Raw genomic sequence first — 11,311 nt, forward strand, 5'->3', positions numbered from 1 at the left:
TTTATCTACATATTTTGACAGAACTTTCAACTGTTCATGTGGAGAAAGATACATACTTGTATAAATTATGAGGTGGTCCATATTTTGCAAACTAAAAGTACAGCTGTATCCTTCTTATAAATACAAAAACATGTATTGAGAGATCCACCTGAGAGAGACTGAGAATGTCCCAAAAACTGTTGCAGGGAATTTTAAGTGAATATATAACTTCTCCTGATTGGATTAAAGTTACTTCCAGTTACAAAAATAAGTGTTTTCTCATCGACAAGTTCTTTCTGTCCGTAGAGTTGTCATTCCTTGTGTAATAGCTCTTGTTCTTGCTTGAGTCCATTTTTGAAAATTGTGGCTCAAGAAGTTTGAGACAGGCCTTTGGAGAGTCAGCTCAACATTTTATTTACACCTTTGTTATCAGATGAAGTCAGGCAGATCCTGGGTACAAGCTGGAGTTCATTCACTTAGTTTGGAATGCAAGTGGGGAAAGACGCAGCTGGATGTCTACAATCCTGTTAACTCTGCTTTCTTAGCAGGCCTAGTGTGCCACTATAGTCTAGCAGAATGGGCAATGCCCACTATGTCCCTCGCAGTTGTACATACTGCTAGAATATCCTGTATATTTAACAATCTCCAACTGCTTGTTTCATAAATAACGCTTCAAAGAGACACATTCATTGTTATCATGATATTATTTAAAAAGTGCCTTCACATTTAAACAGTAAAGTCCCACAAAATGACAAAAGTCAATCCTCTCACAATGGAACAAATTCACCAATATAATAGGCAACTTACTGCATTTTTACTACTGATCAAATCTCAGGGTCCCTCTGTTGTGTTAGTTTTACAATGTAAATATGACAGAATAACAATAATACACATGGTATAGTAAGCATAGAAATAGGACATACTTGCAGTGAATGACCCCCTAAATAGTTTCAATTATAGAAGATCTTTCTGTCATTACACTTCCTTCTGGCTTGCTGTATTATTCAGGTATTTTGATTGTGTTTGTCTTGTATAGAATATTTAGGATATGTAGTGGTCTTAATTAATACTAATCTATTATTTGCATCACTGGTTGCATGTTATTGTTTGTTGTCTTAACTAATCAATACATTAAGCCCCCTACTCTTCACTCTGTATCTTTGCCCATTTAAATAAAAAATATCACTTGCCCCCTTTAGTAATTGTGTCTTCTTCTCATAGTGGCTTGTTACTACTAGACAATTTGACTCCCGTCATAGAACAGATTCTTCGATTCACCATGCTCGGATTCTCACACAGTCACTTTGGGATCAATTCCTGCCGTCCCGATGGAAAGCGGGCTTTCAGTGTCTGTTGATCAGAGCTGCAGTCCGGGAGGGGTGTGGAGTAGATCATAATCCATGTGAATCTTAAAGGAGTAAGTCGGCATGGATGGAGTGGGGTTACTGAAGCAAGTCTAAAATTTATGTTGCTAAAACACAGTTTTGGAAACACACAGCTAGTTTTTATCTACCTTGTATTCTTCTGGATTCCACATCCTTCAATTAATAAGACAATGTGGAATTATTTAACAAAGGCAAGGAAATGAGACAGTGTGACTTGACCAGGGAAATTTCAGGGAATCTGTGCCAGAACTGGGTATATCCATCTGTTCAGTCCTAGCTTTAACTACTGTATTACAAGTTCAGCTGTGCAAGTGAGCTTTTCAACACAATATACGTATTAAACTCTTTGAATGTGTTTTCTTGTTTCTGGCAGAGTTGATCCAGACTGCATCAGCCCTGATGTAAAGAACTCCATTCATGTTGGGGATAGGATTCTTGAGATTAATGGCACTCCAATCAAAAACGTACCACTAGATGAGGTATAAAGATACCATGCAACTATAAATGTACACTGATCCAGAAACTCCTGGGAATGATAAGGAAGGGCATTTAGTAGCTTTTCAATACCATGTGTTGTACAAGAAATCTTTAGTGTTTAGTGTCATAAAATAAAATGGATTTGTGGATAAAATGCTTCAGCTAATAGCCTGGCTCAGTTCCAAAATGTTTGTTTTGAAAAGTACAAGAATCACCATTGAGCCACTAGGTGTAGTTCATCAGTTGTGTGTGTTGTTTTTTTATGTCCACGATTCAAATTTGGCTTTACAATTATAACTCAGTGTTCATATTTTCTCTCCAGATTGACCTGCTTATTCAGGAAACAAAGTCGGTTGCTGCAGCTAACAATCGAGCATGATCCCCATAACTCAGATTCAGGATCAGGGGAAGAAGTTGATGGAGTAAGTCCACTTTCTGACCTGTGCAGTCCCATGAGGCCAGTAGAGCGGACACCACGTTCAGGCGCTGGAACTATCGGTTCTCGTATGATCCGAAGATCCTCTTTTCTTGATGTGAAAAAATATATCTTGGAAATTATTTTGAGGACAAAATATTTTAATAAGTTAGGTGGGTGTTAATATATGGAGGACTATTTTGGACAATATTAAATAAATGTGCAAATAAAAGTACTGCAAAATTTAAGCATAAATTAATGTGTCACAAAATATTTTTTGTTGGTTATTTATTTAATTTGTCCATAATATTCCTCCAAACACATCATGAAATATGGCTTGATATAAAACTGTCACTTTTCCTTGTCAAACACATAACTGTGTTTTGATTGGTGGAGTGTCTCCTGTAGATTGCTCATGCCTAATTCAATATGTTAACTTGAGTGCGAGAGAGAGAGAGAGAGAGAGGGGTTGGGAGTATGCGCTGATAGGCGTGTGAGGAACCACCTGGATTGGAAATGTGCAAGAGACTGTAGTAAATAAGGTAGCACAAGAATTAATTTGAAAAATGCTTACTACTGCAGATGAAATGGATTCTGCCAAAGTTATCATGTATGTCAGAGAAAATTGAAGATTGACAGCCCATTTTAGACTACAATATCAATGAAACTATTTTTGAAAACATTGAAGAACTGGTGCAGCGGATTATGCTATAGCTCAGTTCAGGTGATGAAGTTACCTGCAATGGATGCTCCTCAACTGTTTGACATTCCGCTGAGTCAATAGAACACTCTTTCTTTCAAGCAGTTTAAAAGTCGACAGATTGCAGATCTACAGTATATGGTGTATCAGAGAAGACAAATGAAAGCAAATGAGCCAGTATGAAATACAGTGAGCAATACAGTGAGCTGCCCTTGTATCAGTTTAGACACTTTGACAAGAAAAGCCAAAAGCAGCGCCAAGTAATATTTTGAACTGAATATTTGAGACCTGTTTTAAGAGTCTAAACTCAAGTGCATATTTGCAGCAACTTTTTCAAACAACTTTATAGCTGTGATCAGTGGCAAACATGTCACTTTCTTATCTTATAATAAGAAAATATATATATTCTCACACAGTTAATTTTTGAGATTGGTAGTTTAAACACTACTTAAAAGTAAATATATATGCATGTATTAGTTTCAATCATTAACTGTTAACTGTTTTTTCAGTTTACCAGCTAGACATAATTCTTGAGGTATAATTATAAGTATGGATTATCATTTTAATTATGCAGCACTTATTTCTAACCAATACATCTAATGTATGACACACACAAAAGTAAACACAATACAAACCTTTAAAGGAGCCACAAGTCTATCTTATGCTCATAAGGTGTTTATCAAGAAGCCTAACATGCTTAACAGGTTTATAAGTAAAATGGACAAATTTAGATTTTAGGCTAAGGAGCCTATTGACTACTAAGGAGCAATTTCAAATTCTTCTTCATCTTCTTCTGAATGAAAATGTAACCTACTGCTTTTAATGCAAGCCTGCTCACCATCCAAACTTGGACAAGCAGTGTTCATTTTAATTAATTAAGAAAATAAACAGTCTGAACTCCCTAAGGTAGCTTTTCTCAACATTTGTTTAATTGCACAGGAGTCTCCTCAAATTCCTTCTTTCTCAGTTTATTACTCCACTTTCTTTAATGTGAAAACTAATATTCCAGTCTTCTCTCTCCCTCTGGTAAAGTCTGCCTAACTGCCTGTTTACAGAAAGATGTGTGAAAGCTCAACTACCATAATTCCTCTTGTAAAGGAGCATTGCAACTAAATTATAATAAAGCTTAAAAAAAAGCAGATGCTGCAAACAATAGTTTTTTTGTGATTGGCCAATTTACTGCAAGTCTTTTGTAGTGAAAAATTGGCGATTTAGATCAGAGCATCACTATTTTGTGTGTAATCGCTGTTTTTATTTTCTGATGGTCCTAACATTGAAGGCACATCTGGAAGACAGATTATGTGTTTTTCTCTAGAAGATGGCTTGTTAATACTGGTAGACTAGGAGCTAAATGTTTTTCAGGCTGTGTTGTGTCTCTTAATGGATTCTTTCCCTGTCATGGTTGTGTGTAACATCACATTGTAATTCTGTTTTTGATTCTAAATTAGTTCAGTCAGAGTGTGTGCTGATGTGTGTTTGCAAGTGTTGACAGTGAAAAGGTGACCCATCCCGGACTGTTTCCTGGTTTGTACTCCATGTTGCTGAATTCAGAGTTCTGTACTTTATATGTGTCACTACATTTTTTCATTACATCTGGTCTAGGCTTCTTCTGGCAGTTGTATAAAACAGTGAATACTGATCTGCCTCTTGAGATTGACACATATTCCCAAACAGCATATTCATGTCAGTTTAAGAAGAAAAAAAGCAACGCGATTTTAAAAGAGACTGTACTACCACAGTTCTAGTTACTTAACTGCATGCTACCCATGTGCTCAACCACTGTCACTAGCTATTATTAAACTACTGAAGAGCAAATGTGCATCATGATACCAGCTGCACCAGGTATACCAGCACAATAAAAATGATTACATAAAGATAACTTTTGTCATAAGCATACCTCAGAAACATGAAAGGTCTGTTTTCTTTGCTGCTTCAAAATGGATGTATTCAGTAAGTTGTATGGCTTTTTATTTCATGTTTGGACTTTGGTATTATTTAGCCTCCTTTTTAAAGCACAATAGCAATTTCATTTTTTTAAAGTATAAATCCTTCACTTTAAAACACAATTTTATGTGACAAAGTAATATTTGATTTTGAAGAAATACTGAAATAATCCTTTAGCCTAATATGAATGTCACACAAGATCTGGAGGTCAGATTTCTAAAACTTGAGTATGCACAAAAAGGCTCAAAATGTGCATACACAGCTTTCCCGCAAAAGCTGGATTTATGAAATAAAATCTGACAGGAGGATGTGTTTATATTTATTGCAACTCTGACCCTTATGTATGCAATATTTCAGAGGAAGTGATGACACCCTTGATCAGAGGAAATGCAGCCAAATCAGCTAAATGATGACTCATCCTCTTTAATAAAACCCCTGTGTGTGTCCAGGTGCCCGTGTGTGTGTCTCTTGGTGAAATCATAGCGGGGGCACATGTTCATTCTCTCCCTGTGCATTACCTGTGCAGAGAGAGAGAACACACACAGACACAGGCGCTAAGAGAACACACACACAGAGGTGCAAAGAGAGAACACACACACAGGCGGCCAGCGTACATTGTTGCAATGTTACTTTTCTTGGTTGTTTATTAAATTATGGATTTTCAAATGTTCATTTTTTCCTGTGCTTAACACTCATTAAAAAAAGTGTTTTTAACAAGCGGTTACTAGCACTATAAGCGTGAACTCTTGCAGTGTTACTTTTCTCTGCTGTTCAAGGTTTTCTCAGTGTTATTCAATGTTTTACATTTAGTTTACTATTACGCTGTGCATTCTATGGTATAATTAACTATATTTGTGCTTAAAACTTAAAAATATATATTTACATACAGTTTTATCAGGTCTGGAACGGAATAATTGTATTTACATACAATCCTATGGGGGAAATTACTTCGGTTCACGACCAAATCGGGTTTCGACCAGAGTTTTGGAACGAATTGTGGTCATAAACCGAGGTTCAACTGTATTACTGTCAGAGAAAATTACAGGCATTTACGGAAATACAAACCAGTATTACTGTGAGGGAAAATTAAAGGCACACAATACAGTGACGCATATTACAGCCACATACAAGGTCCCTTGCCATTTAATATAGACTGCTCCTACTAATGTTTATGCACTACTGCTCAAGACCCATTATTGTAGACGGCTTAATGTCTAGTGTATATAATAATTCAAATCACTAAACCATTATTATAATGTGCATTGACATGTCAAACATATTAAACCTCAAGTGATGAATATGATGTACAGACTGCATTTAGGTACATTTTATGAGGGCCAATGCTGTGTATTTGCACTGAAGAAATCTTTTGTTTTTTCATCAGATTATATCATGTAGAGAACTGACCAGGAGGTCAGGAATATTTCAGGCAAGCTTTACTCTGTCATTTCTGTGTTGCTAGAAGCCATTAACTGACTGTCGAGGCGCTACATTCAGTTTTGGTATGGTGTGGGTGTACATGCATAAAACATAATATGTTTTGCCAACATTTAAGGGCAGTTGCAGCAATGTCTGATTCTCAGTAAGAGAGACACTTTAATACACTCATAATGCAATAAGGGAGCCTAGCAAGAATGATGCAGCTTTTTGTGAACTCTAAAGCAATTGCATTCCATTAATGCACAACATCTGTGATGTTAAAATGAGACACCGTGACTCAGTGGTCTGGGTCAACTGATGATTCATTTTTTGAGGCAAAAGTAAGCTTAGACAGATGTGAAGGGGAATGTACATGGTAACTGTCTTGTTGAGGTAACTGGCTTAACCTCAGCCAGTGGAAACTTCATATGGACAATGACCCAGCTGGGATTCTGTGTTCTGGACCTGAGAGGTAGCATCACCATAAACTACACCACCTTGCCGCCTGTATTTACTAGAGAAAGTGTTAAAACATAAAAAAAATATATTGAGGAGTTTCCTGTATATGTTTTATTTCACACAGGAGGAGCTGCAGCATTGACAAGTCGCCCTGTGCTAGTAATACAGGCTCTCCTCACTCCCCAGAAGAAAGATATTGGCCGTTCAGAATCCCTGCGTGTTGTCTCAAGTAGGACACACCGTATTTTCCGTCCTTCAGACCTCATACATGGTGAAGTGCTGGGAAAAGGCTGCTTTGGCCAGCTATCAGGTAAAGGATCTTCTTAACTGAGTGAATGTATGCAAAGATTTTACAACAGAACACGATGTAGACCGTCCGTAAAGAATTCTTAGATATCCTGTGATTAGCACCTTAACACATAACTAAGCTGTTTTCTAAGAATCCTTCAGCAAAAATTATTAATGTACCATAATGTTAACTACAGTGTTGCGCATTTATTACCTCTACAAGCTCCAGTATAAAGTGAACTAGGCTGCCTCTTTATCGAGTGCTGTGCAGAAAGAAGTAAGAGAATGTATTGTATGAATAGCAGCAGCGTACGTCAAATAGAAGAGTGTTATGAAGTACTTCACTGAAGCAAAATTATTTTTTGTTGTAAATATAAGGTACCCTTAGCAGTGAGGCAGAGCAGCGAACACTGAGCCTCATGTTTGTCTAATTTCTTTATAGAAAAAATAAATGATAAAGCAGGTTTCATAGTATTTGTAGGTATGTTGATTTTTTTTTTGGTTAGGTCACGATAAAAGAAACTGGGGAAGTAATGGTGATGAAGGAGTTAATTGCTTTGATGATGAAACTCAGAAGACTTTCCTCAAAGAGGTGAGTGGAAGAAGGGCATTTTGACCAGATGCAGAATGGTAGTGGCTCCACATATACAGTACTTTACTGGAATATCAGTTCAGATGATATTTCCAGTAATTTGCTTTCTTTTGTCTCTTATTTCCTCAAGTAAAATCATATGTAGACTGAATTAGTAAGAGTTGCTTGGGTGTATTTTAACAATAACTATTTTTTCTTGGAAGACTCTGTCTCAAGAGTAATACAAGTGGTGACTGTGTTTAAAATCGCATTTCATTTATTGTGAATTCACATTTTCAGGTGAAAGTAATGTGCTTCTTGGATCACCTAATGTACTAAAATTCATGGGAGTTCTTATAGACAAAAGACTTAACTTCATTACAGAGTATATCAAGGTGGAACACTACGAGACATTATCAAAAAATGGTGAGTTCCTGTTTCAAAACTGCAAAACAAGCCAAACATGAACCAGAGGTGCAAATAGCAATTAAATTCAAGAACTATTGATCAAGTAAAAACTTGAATGAAGTCCAATGTTGATGTTATCCTTTTATAATGATAAAGTCCTCCCTAAATAGTCCACTGGAAGCAGTACCAAAAGCTTATATCTAGAATGGTATCCTTGTTTTCCTTGAAAGACACGAATCAAAAACATCAAAGTGGACTTTTAAAGATTGTTCATCAGTATCATAGCTGTGTCCTGGTTCAGAGTATGTACTGCGATGACTTATCATACAATGCATCATCTTCTGACAGGACAGCAAGTACCCTTGGAATCAACGGTGAGCTTGCAAGGACATTGCTGCTGGCATGGTGAGATTTTTCCTATGAAATGTGTACACAGGCCAGTGCCCCAACTAAAAGCACACTTTATTCATTATTTGGTTTTGCCTTTTGTCAAAATAGCAATACTGTATTAAAAGATGCACTTTTTCAGCCTTTATGTTGTGCTGCCATCTTGTGGCGTGTACACTCTTAGCAAAGCCATTTTGTATTTTGTTGCCCCCGCTGTTTTCTGCTCATTGAACTCAAATTCTGCTTGAAATAACATACAATCTGGTAGATAACATTTTATTTGTCCCTTTTATATAACACAGGCAAATGACTGTATTGTTATTTTTTGGCTTCACCTTTCTCTATGACCTCTTCAGTAATACTATTAATGTTTTTTGGGATTTGGTTTGCTTTTACATATTTCCTTTAGAACTGCTGAGGCAGTTCACACAAATGATCTCAGTGAATAAGCTTTACATAAGTTCTTATGTACAAGTCTGATCAACATGCAGCATGTTGCCACTCTTCAATCTCTATAGTGTAGGTCTTTTCTTTATCACAAGATTTCTGTTTGAGATGGAAGGTTGTGAACAAGACCAGTAGTGAAGTTCCATTTGTTTCTCTCATTAATATTATTACCACTGCACTTGTTACTTTGAACATATTGCATTAAATTCACTCATTTGCAAAAAGTGAAGGTCTTCTCTGAGAAATGGTATTTTATAAAATAAAAGTTAAATTAACTTTCACAGACAAGTTCTGGAATTAACTATGTGGACTAGTAACTAAGTGCGATGTTATTTTCTCAGACATATTTGCATTCAATGAACATTATCCACCGGGACCTGAACTCACACAACTGCCTTGTCCGTGAGGTAAGTACTAGTTTTAGTCAGTCTTTATTTATCAGTTCCTTTCATAGAGCACACCATTATAAAGTGCACAACAATAAAGTTTAATCTATACCAGTGGCGTAATGTCTCTATAACTGCTAGATATGGATATTTTAATAGGTGTCACTTTTGCATTCCTTGTTTATGTATCCTTTCTTAATTATATTGATTTATAATATTAACTGCCATCTGTATGATAAGAGACGACATATTCTTGATGTGAGGTTGGTATGTAGGTCCATGTATTGATTGTCATTTACTGACATTTGTTTTAATGTGGGGTCTTAGTTATTAAACTTTCCTCTGTTTAGGTACAAGCTGAGACCCTTATCTAACCAGTCGAAGTTCACTGACGTAAAGCTTTTAGCTTAATACTATGAATGCAATAGGTGTCTATCCAGTTCTCCAAATAAAGGCTGGTATTTTCACTTATATGTAGAATAAGAGTGTTGTTGTAGCTGATTTTGGACTTGCCGCCTTATGGTGATTGACAAGAAACAAGCAGACAAACTATCCACTAACAAACTTCCAGCACTGAAGAACAGAGATCGCATAAAAGCGTTACACAGTGGTGGGGAATCCATACTGGATGGCTCCCTGGAAATGATCCATGGAAAGGAGTAAAGAGAAAGGTGGGAAGATACAAATAAAAGAAAGCGATTTACTACAAGGATTCTTGGACTGCATTGCTTATATGTTTTCATTCTAACCAGTTGGAACATTCCATTTAATTACATATTCTGCTCTTTGTCCCTTTTTAAAAATATATTCTGTGATACTTTAAGCACAAAGCAAACATAAGAAATATTGACAGTATCCTTTAGGTACTGGGAAATACTACATCCAATTATTTATTCATATACAAAACTCACTTATTCTTTTCACACTATAGGGATAAAAAAAATCAAAGTTTCATCAAGCTTGTATTTTATTTTATAGGTAGGTTGTTAAAGCTGAGGAATAAAAAAATACTTTAAGATAACATGATTAATTTTCTCCCTTTGTGTATTTCTAGCTACAAATACTGTGTGTGTGTGTGTGTGTGTGTGTGTGTGTGTGTGTGTGTATAAACAGTATGTAGAGTGTGTGTGTTGCACACTATACTTTTTCTTGGTGTATTTGTCTTTTTGGATCATTGTTACTGTTCTGAGGAGAAATGCAAGTATAAATTTATTACTATGTACAATATATACTATGTACAATAGGCTGTAAGTAAGGAAGGATTGGAAAATATTCCTTGAAAGCGTGTTGGTGTTTAAAGTATTAAATTTTGATTACATGTCTCTATATTAAATGACATTGAAAGCTACAGTTGTACTGAATATCATATTCAAATTAGTATTAGCCAGATAATGAGGTATTAATTGTTAAATTTGAGTAGTTAAACATATTTTTAAAATGCTATAATGACCAGGGTTTGAAAGAAGGAGGAATGCAATTAGCCTCTTTACACGATTGCTGGTGAGTGGCCTTTAAAATCACCTTTTGCTATTTCCAAAACTACTTCCAATCTGAGGTAACACCTGCTCCCACAGGCCTTGTACCTTTAGCAAGGAGGCATGTTTGTGGTGCACTCTAAAGGCCCGTTTATACTGTGCCACGAACACAGTCACTCACAGAGGATGTGCACACTGGTCTGTTACATTACAAACTGTAAATGTGCAACACTGCATGGCTGCAGAATCTCCCAAAAGTTTTTTCTTTGCCTTTACATATCGACCTCACAGAATTTCCATTTGCTTACCACATCTGTTAAACCCCACCACCAATTAACTCCGGGAGTATATACTAGGTATAGAAAAGAATCACCCCTTTGAAATATTCTCATTTTTTTGCTTTTACAGCCTTAAATGGAAACACAAAAACCAATATTTTTTCCAGCTTTACTTACTCAATGCAATCTGTAACACCCAAGTGAAAGATATCACAGCTAAAGTTCAAAATAATTTTAAAAATCAAAACCAAAATTACTGAGATTAATAAGGATCACCCCCTCCCAAACAATAT

The 11,311-nt window shown here is 36.1% G+C and overlaps 1 pseudogene; it reads left to right on the forward strand.

Annotated features, from left to right (window-relative positions):
* The first annotated feature begins 1,737 nt into the window (after positions 1 to 1,737).
* Positions 1,738 to 9,928, forward strand: LOC120519207 (annotated as a pseudogene).
* The last annotated feature ends 1,383 nt before the right edge of the window (positions 9,929 to 11,311 follow it).

This window comes from Polypterus senegalus, unplaced genomic scaffold, assembly GCF_016835505.1.
Source record: "Polypterus senegalus isolate Bchr_013 unplaced genomic scaffold, ASM1683550v1 scaffold_3907, whole genome shotgun sequence".
Taxonomy (NCBI): domain Eukaryota; kingdom Metazoa; phylum Chordata; class Cladistia; order Polypteriformes; family Polypteridae; genus Polypterus; species Polypterus senegalus.